At 46.6% G+C, this 10,691-nt stretch overlaps 1 protein-coding gene across 7 annotated transcripts in view; it reads right to left on the bottom strand.

Moving 5' to 3' along the window:
• Positions 1 to 10,691, bottom strand: part of LOC106588837 (adhesion G protein-coupled receptor B2) — a 499,757-nt gene that overhangs the window by 342,848 nt on the left and 146,218 nt on the right. The gene's annotated exons all lie outside the window — the stretch shown is intronic.

Raw genomic sequence — 10,691 nt, 5'->3', positions numbered from 1 at the left:
TAGGGTTTAGGGAAAATAGGATTTAGAATTGGAATCAATTGTGTGTGTGTGTGTGTGTGTGTGTGTGTGTGTGTGTGTGTGTGTGTGTGTGTGTGTGTGTGTGTGTGTGTGTGTGTGTGTGTGTGTGTGTGTGTGTGTGTGTGTGTGTGTGTGTGTGTGTGTGTGTGTGTGTGATCATTGGATCCTCGCTAACATTTGTTCAATGCTTGTCCCATCCCACCCCTAAACATACACTATATTTACGAAAGTATGTGGACATCCCTTCAAGTCACACAAGCACACAGAATGGGACCGCCGAGTGCAAAAGCGCATAGCACGTAAAAATGGTCTATTCTCGGTTGCAACACTCACTAACGAGTTCCAAACTGCCTCTTTAAGCAGAGTCAGCATAAGAACTTTCTAAGGCCGAGCAGCCTCACACAAGCCTAAGATCACCACACGCAATGCCGAGTGTCGGCTCAAGTGGTGTAAATCTCGCCACCATTGGACTCTGGAGCAGTGGAAAATAGTTATTTGGAGTGATGAATCATGCTTCACTATCTGGCAGTCTTACGGACAAATCTGGGTTTGCCGGATGCCAGGAGAATGCTACCTGTCCCAATGCATAGTGTCAACTGTAAAGTTTGGTGGAAGAGGAATAATGGTCTGGGGCTGTTAATCATGTGTCGGGCTAGGCCCCTCAGTTCCAGTTAAGGGAAATCTTAACAATACAATTTACAATTACATTTAAGATGAATCTATGCTTCGAACTGTTGCTTTGTCGCAACAGTTTGGGGAAGGCCCTTTCCTGTTTCAACATGACAATACCCCCGTGCACAAAGTGAGATCCATACAGAAATGGTTTGTCGAGATCGGAGTGGAATAACCTGACTAGCCTGCACAGAGCCCTGACCTCAACCCAATAGAACACCTTTGGGATGAATCGGAATGTTGACTGAGAGCCAGGCCTAATGTGGCTCATGTGGCTGAATGGAAGTCCCCACAGCAATGTTTTTTATCACCTCTCGCTATCTCTCTCGCTAGCTGCAGAGCAGAGTTCCCTTTGAAGTGTAGCCAGGCAAGATATTCATTTAATTATCTCCATTCTCTCTTAATTTCTTCCCTGTTTTTTTAGGGCTGCGGAGCGAGAGATGAAAGGAGGTGAGCTGACACTGCAGGTATACTGTACGTGTGTGAACGTACCTGTGTGTGTGTGTGCGTGTGTGTGTGTGTGTGTGTGCGTGTGTGTGTGTGTGTGTGTGTGTGTGTGGTGTGTGTGTGTGCGTGTGTGCGTGCGTGTGTGCGTGCGTGTGCATGTGTGTGCATGTGTGTGTGTGTCAGGTTGACGTTTATTGGGATGATTTTTGTCCTGGAGCCAGAGCTGAGCGATTTCAACTAGAAACAGTGGCAAAGCCAAAATGGTATATATATTGTAAAAATTCATGAAAACAAAAGTTAGCTTTTTGGTCTTAATGTAAGGTTAGGTTAGGCATTAGGGTTACCAGTGTGGTTAAGGTTAGGTTCAAAATCAGATGTTACCAATTTGTGGCTGTGCCAGTGAGTGACCACACTGCAGATCTGCCTTTAGTCCATGAGTAATTCTCAATAAATTCCAACCTGTGTGTATGTTTGTGTGTTCTTGCCTGCAGTTGTTCATGCCTGCAAGAAGCAGACACACTAACAGAGACACACACACACACACACACACACACACACCCCTCCCCTCCTCTCACATATGTGTGTACTCTAAGTAGGAGAGAAACAAGTGAAGGTCTCATGTACAGTTGAAGACAGACATTTACATATACTTAGGTTGGAGTCATTAAAACTCGTTTTTCAACAACTCCACAAATTTCTTGTTAACAAACTATAGTTTTGGCAAGTCGGTTAGGACATCTACTTTGTGTATGACACAAGTAATTTTTCCAACAATTGTTAACAGACAGATAATTTCACGTATAATTCACTGTATCACAATTCCAGTGGGTAAGAAGTTTACATACACTAAGTTGACTGTGCATTTAAACAGCTTGGAAAATTCCAGAAAATTATGTCATGGCTTTAGAAGCTTCTGATAGGCTAATTGACATCATTTGAGTCAATTGGAGGTGTAACTGCGGATGTATTTCAAGGCCTACCTTCAAACTCAGTGCCTCTTTGCTTGACATCATGGGAAAATCTAAAGGAATCAGCAAAGACCTCAGAAAAAGAATTGTAGACGTCCACAAGTCTGATTCATCCTTGGGAGCAATTTCCAAACGCCTGAAGGTACCACATTCATCTGTACAAACAATAGTACGCTAGAATAACACCATGGGACCACACAGCCGTCATACCGCTCAGGAAGGAGACGCGTTCTGTCTCCTAGAGATGAACGCACTTTGGTGCCCCAAACCCCTACTGGCCCTGTCCCCTGTCATATCAATAAACCATACTGCCCCAAACCCCTACTGGCCCTGTCCACTGTCATATCTATAACCATACTGCCCCAAACTCCCTACTGGCCCTGTCCCCTGTCATATTTTTAAAGGATTCTTCCCCAAAACCCTACTGCCCCTAACCCCTGTCAAATCTATAACCATACTGCCCCAAACAACCTACTGGCACTGTCCCCTGTCATGTATATAAACCATACTGCCCCAAACTCCCTACTGGCCCTGTCCCCTGTCATATCTATAAAGGATTCTTCCCCAAAACCCTACTGCCCCTAACCCCTGTCAAATCTATAACCATACTGCCCCAAACAACCTACTGGCACTGTCCCCTGTCATGTATATAAACCATACTGCCCCAAACTCCCTACTGGCCCTGTCCCCTGTCATGTATATAAACCATACTGGCCCAAACCCCTACAGTCCCTAACACCTGTCAAACAAAACAACCACACTTCCCCAAACCACTACTGGTCCTGTACCCTGTCATATCAATAAACAATACTGCTCCAAACCCCTGCTGGCTCTGACCCCTGTCATATCAATAAACCATTCTGCCCCAAACTCCCTACTGGCCCTGACCCTTGACATATCTATAAACCACACTGAGACAAAACACCCTACTGACAATGTCAGCTGTCATATCTTTAAACCATTCTGCCCCAAACCCCTACTGTCCCTAGCCACATCATATCTATAAACCATACTGAGCCAATACTCACTACTGACAATGTCCCCTGTCATGTCTATAAACCTTACAGCCCCAAACCACCTTCTGGACCTGTCCCCTGTCATGACTTTAAACAATACTGACCCAAACCCCCTTTTGTCCCTGCGTACTGTCATGTCTATAAACCATGCTGCCCCAAACCCCTACAGGCCCCGACCCCTGTCATGTCTATAAACCAAACTACCCGAAACCCCTACTGTCCCTGTCCCATGTCATGTATATAAACGACACTGAGCCAAAACCCACTACTGGCCCTGTCCCCTGTCATATCAATAAACCATACTGCCCCAGACCCCTACTGTCCCTAACCCCTGTCAAATCAATAAAACATTCTGCCCCAAACCCATACTGGCAATGTCCCCTGTCAAATCAATAAACCATACTGCCCCAAACTGCTACTGTCCCTAGCCCCATCATATCTATGAACCATACTGCCCCAAACCCCTACTGTCCCTGTCCCCTGTCATATCTATAACCATACTGCCCCAAACCCCTACTGTCCCTAGCCCCATCATATCTATAAACCACACTGCCCCAAACCCCTACTGTCCCTGTCCCCTGTCATATCTATAACAATACTGCCCCAAACCCCTACTGTCCCTGTCCCTGTCATATCTATAACCATACTGCCCCAAACCCCTACTGTCCCTAGCCCCATCATATCTATAAACCATACTGCCCCAAACCCCTACAGGCCCTGACGCCTGTCATATCTATAACCATACTGCCCCAAACCCCTACTGTCCCTAGCCCCATCATATCTATAAACCATACTGCCCCAAACCCCTACTGTCCCTAGCCCCATCATATCTATAAACCACACTGCCCCAAACCCCTACTGTCCCTGTCCCCATCATATCTATAAACCACACTGCCCCAAACTCCTACTGTCCCTGTCCCCTGTCATATCTATAAACCATACTGCCCCAAAACCCTACTGTCCCTAGCCCCATCATATCTATAAACCATACTGCCCCAAACCCCTACTGTCCCTAGCCCCATCATATCTATAACCATACTGCCCCAAACCCCTACTGTCCCTAGCCCCATCATATCTATAACCATACTGCCCCAAACCCCTACTGTCCCTAGCCCCATCATATCTATAAACCATACTGCCCCAAACCCCTACTGTCCCTAGCCCCATCATATCTATAAACCATACTGCCCCAAACCCCTACTGTCCCTAGCCCCATCATATCTATAAACCATACTGCCCCAAACCCCTACTGTCCCTAGCCCCATCATATCTATAAACCACACTGCCCCAAACCCCTACTGTCCCTAGCCCCATCATATCTATAACCATACTGCCCCAAACCCCTACTGTCCCTGTCCCCTGTCATATCTATAACCATACTGCCCCAAACCCCTACAGGCTCTGACGCCTGTCATATCTATAACCATACTGCCCCAAACCCTTACTGGCCCTTAGCCCCATCATATCTATAACCATACTGCCCCAAACCCCTACTGTCCCTGTCCCCTGTCATATCTATAACCATACTGCCCCAAACCCCTACAGGCCCTGACGCCTGTCATATCTATAACCATACTGCCCCAAACCCCTACTGTCCCTAGCCCCATCATATCTATAAACCATACTGCCCCAAACCCCTACTGTCCCTAGCCCCATCATATCTATAAACCACACTGCCCCAAACCCCTACTATCCCTAGCCCCATCATATCTATAACCATACTGCCCCAAACCCCTACTGTCCCTGTCCCCTGTCAATCTTTTTTCCCAAGATGGCGTAGCAGTTCAGACGTCCTCTACCCTCCTCTTGTCGTGTCCCGTGTATATATATATTTACATATTTTTTTTTCTTCACTTACATTTTTATATATATATATTTTTTTTAATTCTAAAAACTCAACCTCAAAGCACTCTCCTGCAACCCGCCTCACCAATTTAAAAAAGAAAGTATTATTTACCTCATCTGAATTCCACAACAGAAGCTAGCAAGAGGTTAGCCATTTTCACTGGCTAACGTTGAAGTTCAGCTAGCCACGGTTAGCTGTCCTCAGCTATCCATTAGCTCGAAAAGCTATCGCCAGTTTTTGTACAGCGCGACTCAGACCAGAGCATACCGGACCTATTCTCTCTCCTTTCCCCGATTTCTACCGCAGGCTCTGGACATTTACACCTGGATCTTGCAGCTAACTAGCTGCTACCTGAGTGACTATTGGCAACGTCGGTCACGGAATTAACACACATTATTACGGAGCTAGCCAGCTAGCCAGCTGAAGAGTTCCGTCAGCCACTCCTGGGCTATTCCTGAGCTAGCCAGCTGAAGTGTCTCCTGGGCTACAACTCACCTATCCTGACCCGTTTTACTGCCGATGCGGAGCCCCATCGGGTCTTCACGACTGGACCACCGACGTTATCTGCCCGAGGGAGTTATCCAACTGGCCCCTCCGTCGCGACGTAACCTGATCGCCCATCTGCGGCCCGCTAATCGTTAGCTGTCTTTTCGGCTGCGATCTGAATAGGTCTATCGGACACTTTTCTTGGGCCACTATAACTAACTATTTTGCCAACTTGGACTGGTCCCCCCTTCCACACGGAACCCCACTAACCCACAGACGGAAACGCACGAGGTGGCTAAAAACAGACCTCCCTCCCATCTTCCACCAGCTTGCTACCTATGGCCCGGCTAGCTGTCTGAATCTCACTGGACCCTTTGATCACTCGGCTAAGCATGCCTCTCCTTACTGTCAATATGCCTTCTCCATTGCTGTTCTGGTTAGTGTTTATTGGCTTATTTCACTGTAGAGCCTCTAGCCCTGCTCATTATACCTTATCCAACCTCTCAGTTCCTCCACCCACACATGCTATGACATCTTCTGGTTTCAATGATGTTTCTAGAGACAATATCTCTCTCATAATCACTAAATGCCTAGGTTTACCTCCTCTGTACTCACATCCCACCATACCTTTGTCTGTACATTATACCTTGAAGCTATTTTATCGCCCCCAGAAACCTGCTCCTTTTTCTCTCTATTCTGGACGTCACAGACGACCAATTCTTATAGCTTTTAGCCGTACCCTCATACTTATTCTTCTCTGCTCCTCTGGGGATGTAGAGGTGAATCCAGGCCCTGCAGTGCCTGGCTCCACTCCTACTCCCCAGGCTCTCTCTTTTGATGACTTCTGTAACCGTAATAACCTTGGTTTCATGCATGTTAACATTAGAAGCCTCCTCCCTAAGTTTGTTTTATTCACTGCTTTAGCACACTCTGCCAACCCGGATGTCCTAGCTGTGTCTGAATCTTGGCTTAGGAAGTCCACCAAAAACTCTGAAATCTTCATCCCTAACTACACGTTTTCAGACAAGATAGAACGACCAAAGGGGGCGGTGTTGCAATCTACTGCAGAGATAGCCTGCAGAGTTCTGTCCTGCTATCCAGGTCTGTACCCAAACAATTTGAACTTCTACTTTTAAAAATCCACCTCTCCAAAAACAAGTCTCTCACCGTTGCCGCCTGCTATAGACCCCCCTCGGCCCCTAGTTTTGCTCTGGACACCCTATGTGAACTGATTGCCCCCCATCTATCTTCAGAGCTCGTGCTACTAGGTGACCTAAACTGGGACATGCTTAACACCCCAGCCATCCTACAATCCAAGCTTGATGCCCTCAATCTCACACAAATTATTAATGAACCCACCAGGTACAACCCCAAAGCCGCAAACACTGGCACCCTCATAGATATCATCCTAACCAACGTGCCCTCTAAATACACCTCTGCTGTTTTCAACCAAGATCTCAGCGATCACTGCCTCATTGCCTGCACCCGTAATGGGTCAGCGGTCAAACGACCTCCACTCATCACTGTCAAACGCTCCCTGAAACATTTCAACGAGCAAGCCTTTCTAATCGACCTGGCCCTGGTATCCTGGAAGGATATTGACCTCATCCCGTCAGTAGAGGATGCCTGGTTATTTTTTTTAAATGCCTTCCTCTCCATCTTAAATAAGCATGCCCCTTTCAAGAAATTTAGAACCAGGAACAGATATAGCCCTTGGTTCTCCCCAGACCTGACTGCCCTTAACCAACACAAAAATATCCTGTGGCGTTCTGCATTAGCATCGAACTGCCCCCGCGATATGCAACTTTTTAGGGAAGTTAGAAACCAATACACACAGGCAGTTAGAAACGCCAAGGCTAGCTTTTTCAAACAGAAATTCGCTTCGTGCAACTCCAACTCTAAAAAGTTCTGGGACATTGTAAAGTCCATGGAGAATAAGAACACCTCCTCCCAACTGCCCACTGCACTGAGGATAGGAAACTCTGTCACCACCGATAAGCCCACTATAATTGAGAATTTCAATAAGCATTTTTCTACGGCTGGCCATGCTTTCCACCTAACTACCCCTACTGCATTCAACAGCACTGCACCCCCCACAGCTACTCGCCCAAGCCTCCCCCATTTCTCCTTCTCCCAAATCCATTCAGCTGATGTTCTGAAAGAGCTGCAAAATCTGGACCCCTACAAATCAGCTGGGCTTGACAATCTGGACCCTTTCTTTCTAAAATTATCTGCCGAAATTATTGCAACCCCTATTACTAGCCTGTTCAACCTCTCTTTCGTGTCGTCTGAGATTCCCATAGATTGGAAAGCAGCTGCTGTCATCCCCCTCTTCAAAGGAGGTGACACTCTTGACCCAAATTGCTACAGACCTATATCCATCCTACCCTGCCTTTCTAAGGTCTTTGAAAGCCAAGTCAACAAACAGATTACCGACCATTTCGAATCCCACCGCACCCTCTCCGCTATGCAATCTGGTTTCAGAGCTGGTCATGGGTGCACCTCAGCCACGCTCAAGGTCCTAAACGACATCGTAACCGCCATCGATAAGAAACAATACTGTGCTGCCGTATTCATTGACCTGGCCAAAGCTTTTGACTCTGTTAATCACCACATCCTCATCGGCAGACTCAGTAGCCTTGGTTTCTCAAACGATTGCGTCGCCTGGTTCACCAACTACTTCTCTGACAGAGTTCAGTGTGTCAAATCGGAGGGCCTACTGTCTGGACCTCTGGCAGTCTCTATGGGGGTACCACAGGGTTCAATTCTTGGGCCAACTCTTTTCCCTGTATACATAAATGTTGTCGCTCTTGCTGCTGGTGAATCTCTGATCCACCTCTACGCAGACGACACCATTCTGTACACTTCTGGCCCTTCTTTGGACACTGTGTTAACAACCCTCCAGGCGAGCTTCAATGCCATACAACTCTCCTTCCGTGGCCTCCAACTGCTCCTAAACACAAGTAAAACTAAATGCATGCTCTTCAACCGATCGCTGCCTGCACCTGCCCGCCTGTCCAGCATCACTTCTCTGGACGGTTCTAACTTAGAATTTGTGGACAACTACAAATACCTAGGTGTCTGGTTAGACTGTAAACTCTCCTTCCAGACTCACATCAATCATCTCCAATCCAAAGTGAAATCTCGAATTGGCTTCCTATTTCGCAACAAAGCATCCTTCACTCATGCTGCCAAACATACCCTCGTAAAACTGACCATCCTACCAATCCTCGACTTCGGCGATGTCATTTACAAAATAGCTTCCAATACCCTACTCAACAAGCTGGATGCAGTCTATCACAGTGCCATCCGTTTTGTCACCAAAGCCCCATATACTACCCACCACTGCGACCTGTACGCTCTCGTTGGCTGGCCTTCGCTTCATAATCGTTGCCAAACACATTGGCTCCAGGTCATCTACAAGACCCTGCTAGGTAAAGTCCCCCCTTATCTCTGCTCACTGGTCACCATAGCAGCACCCACCTGTAGCACGCGCTCCAGCAGGTATATCTCTCTGGTCACCCCTAAAGCCAACTCCTCCTTTGGTCGTCTCTCCTTCCAGTTCTCTGCTGCCAATGACTGGAACGAACTACAAAAATCTCTGAAACTGGAAACACTTATCTCCCTCACTAGCTTTAAGCACCAGCTGTCAGAGCAGCTCACAGATCACTGCACCTGTACATAGCCCATCTATAATTTAGCCCAAACTACTACCTCTTCCCCTACTGTATTTATTTATTTTATTTATTTTGCTCCTTTGCACCATATTATTTATATTTTATCTCTGAACTTTCTTCAAACTACAAATCTACCATTCCAGTGTTTTTCTTGCTATACTTTATTTACTTTGCCACCATGGCATTTTTGCCTTTACCTCCCTTATCTCACATCATTTGCTCACATTGTATTTAGTCTTATATATTTATTTATTTTTTTATTTTTATTTTTATTTTTTTTCTACTGCATCATTGATTGTATGTTGTTTTACTCCATGTGTAACTCTGTGTTTTTGTATGTTGTCGAACTGCTTTGCTTTATCTTGGCCAGGTCGCAATTGTAAATGAGAACTTGTTCTCAACTTGCCTACCTGGTTAAATAAAGGTGAAATAAAAAATAAATAAAAATATCTATAACCATACTGCCCCAAACCCCTACTGTCCCTGTCCCCTGTCATATCTATAACCATACTGCCCCAAACCCCTACTGTCCCTGTCCCCTGTCATATCTATAAACCATACTGCCCCAAACCCCTTCTGTCCCTAGCCCCATCATATCTATAAACCACACTGCCCCAAACCCCTACTGTCCCTGTCCCCTGTCATATCTATAACCATACTGCCCCAAACCCCTACTGTCCCTAGCCCCATCATATCTATAAACCATACTGCCCCAAACCCCTACTGTCCCTAGCCCCATCATATCTATAAACCATACTGCCCCAAACCCCTACTGTCCCTAGCCCCATCATATCTATAAACCATACTGCCCCAAACCCCTACTGTCCCTAGCCCCATCATATCTATAAACCATACTGCCCCAAACCCCTACTGTCCCTGTCCCCTGTCATATCTATAACCATACTGCCCCAAACCCCTACTGTCCCTAGCCCCATCATATCTATAAACCACACTGCCCCAAACCCCTACTGTCCCTGTCCCCTGTCATATCTATAACCATACTGCCCCAAACCCCTACTGTCCCTAACCCCATCATATCTATAAACCATACTGCCCCAAACCCCTACTGTCCCTGTCCCCTGTCATATCTATAAACCATACTGCCCCAAACCCCTACTGTCCCTGTCCCCTGTCATATCTATAACCATACTGCCCCAAACCCCTACTGTCCCTGTCCCCTGTCATATCTATAACCATACTGCCCCAAACCCCTACTGACCCTGTCCCCTGTCATATCTATAAACCATACTGCCCCAAACCCCTACTGTCCCTGTCCCCTGTCATGTCTATAAACCAAACTGCCCCAAACCCCTACTGTCCCTGTCACCTGTCATGTCTATAAACCATACTGTCCCAACCCCCTAATTGCCCTGTCCCACGTAATGTCTATAAACCATGCTGACCCAAACCTCGACTGGCCCTGTCCCATTTTCATGTCTATAAACCATACTGAGCCAAAACTCCCTACTGACAATGTCCCCTGTCATATCTATAACCATACTGTCCCAAACCCCTACTGGCCCTGTCCCCTGTCACGTCTAAAAATCATACTGAGCCAAAA

The sequence above is a fragment of the Salmo salar genome, chromosome 27, assembly GCF_965601325.2.
Source record: "Salmo salar chromosome 27, fSalSal1, whole genome shotgun sequence".
Classification (NCBI taxonomy): domain Eukaryota; kingdom Metazoa; phylum Chordata; class Actinopteri; order Salmoniformes; family Salmonidae; genus Salmo; species Salmo salar.
This window is presented reverse-complemented; position numbering and strand designations above follow the sequence as displayed.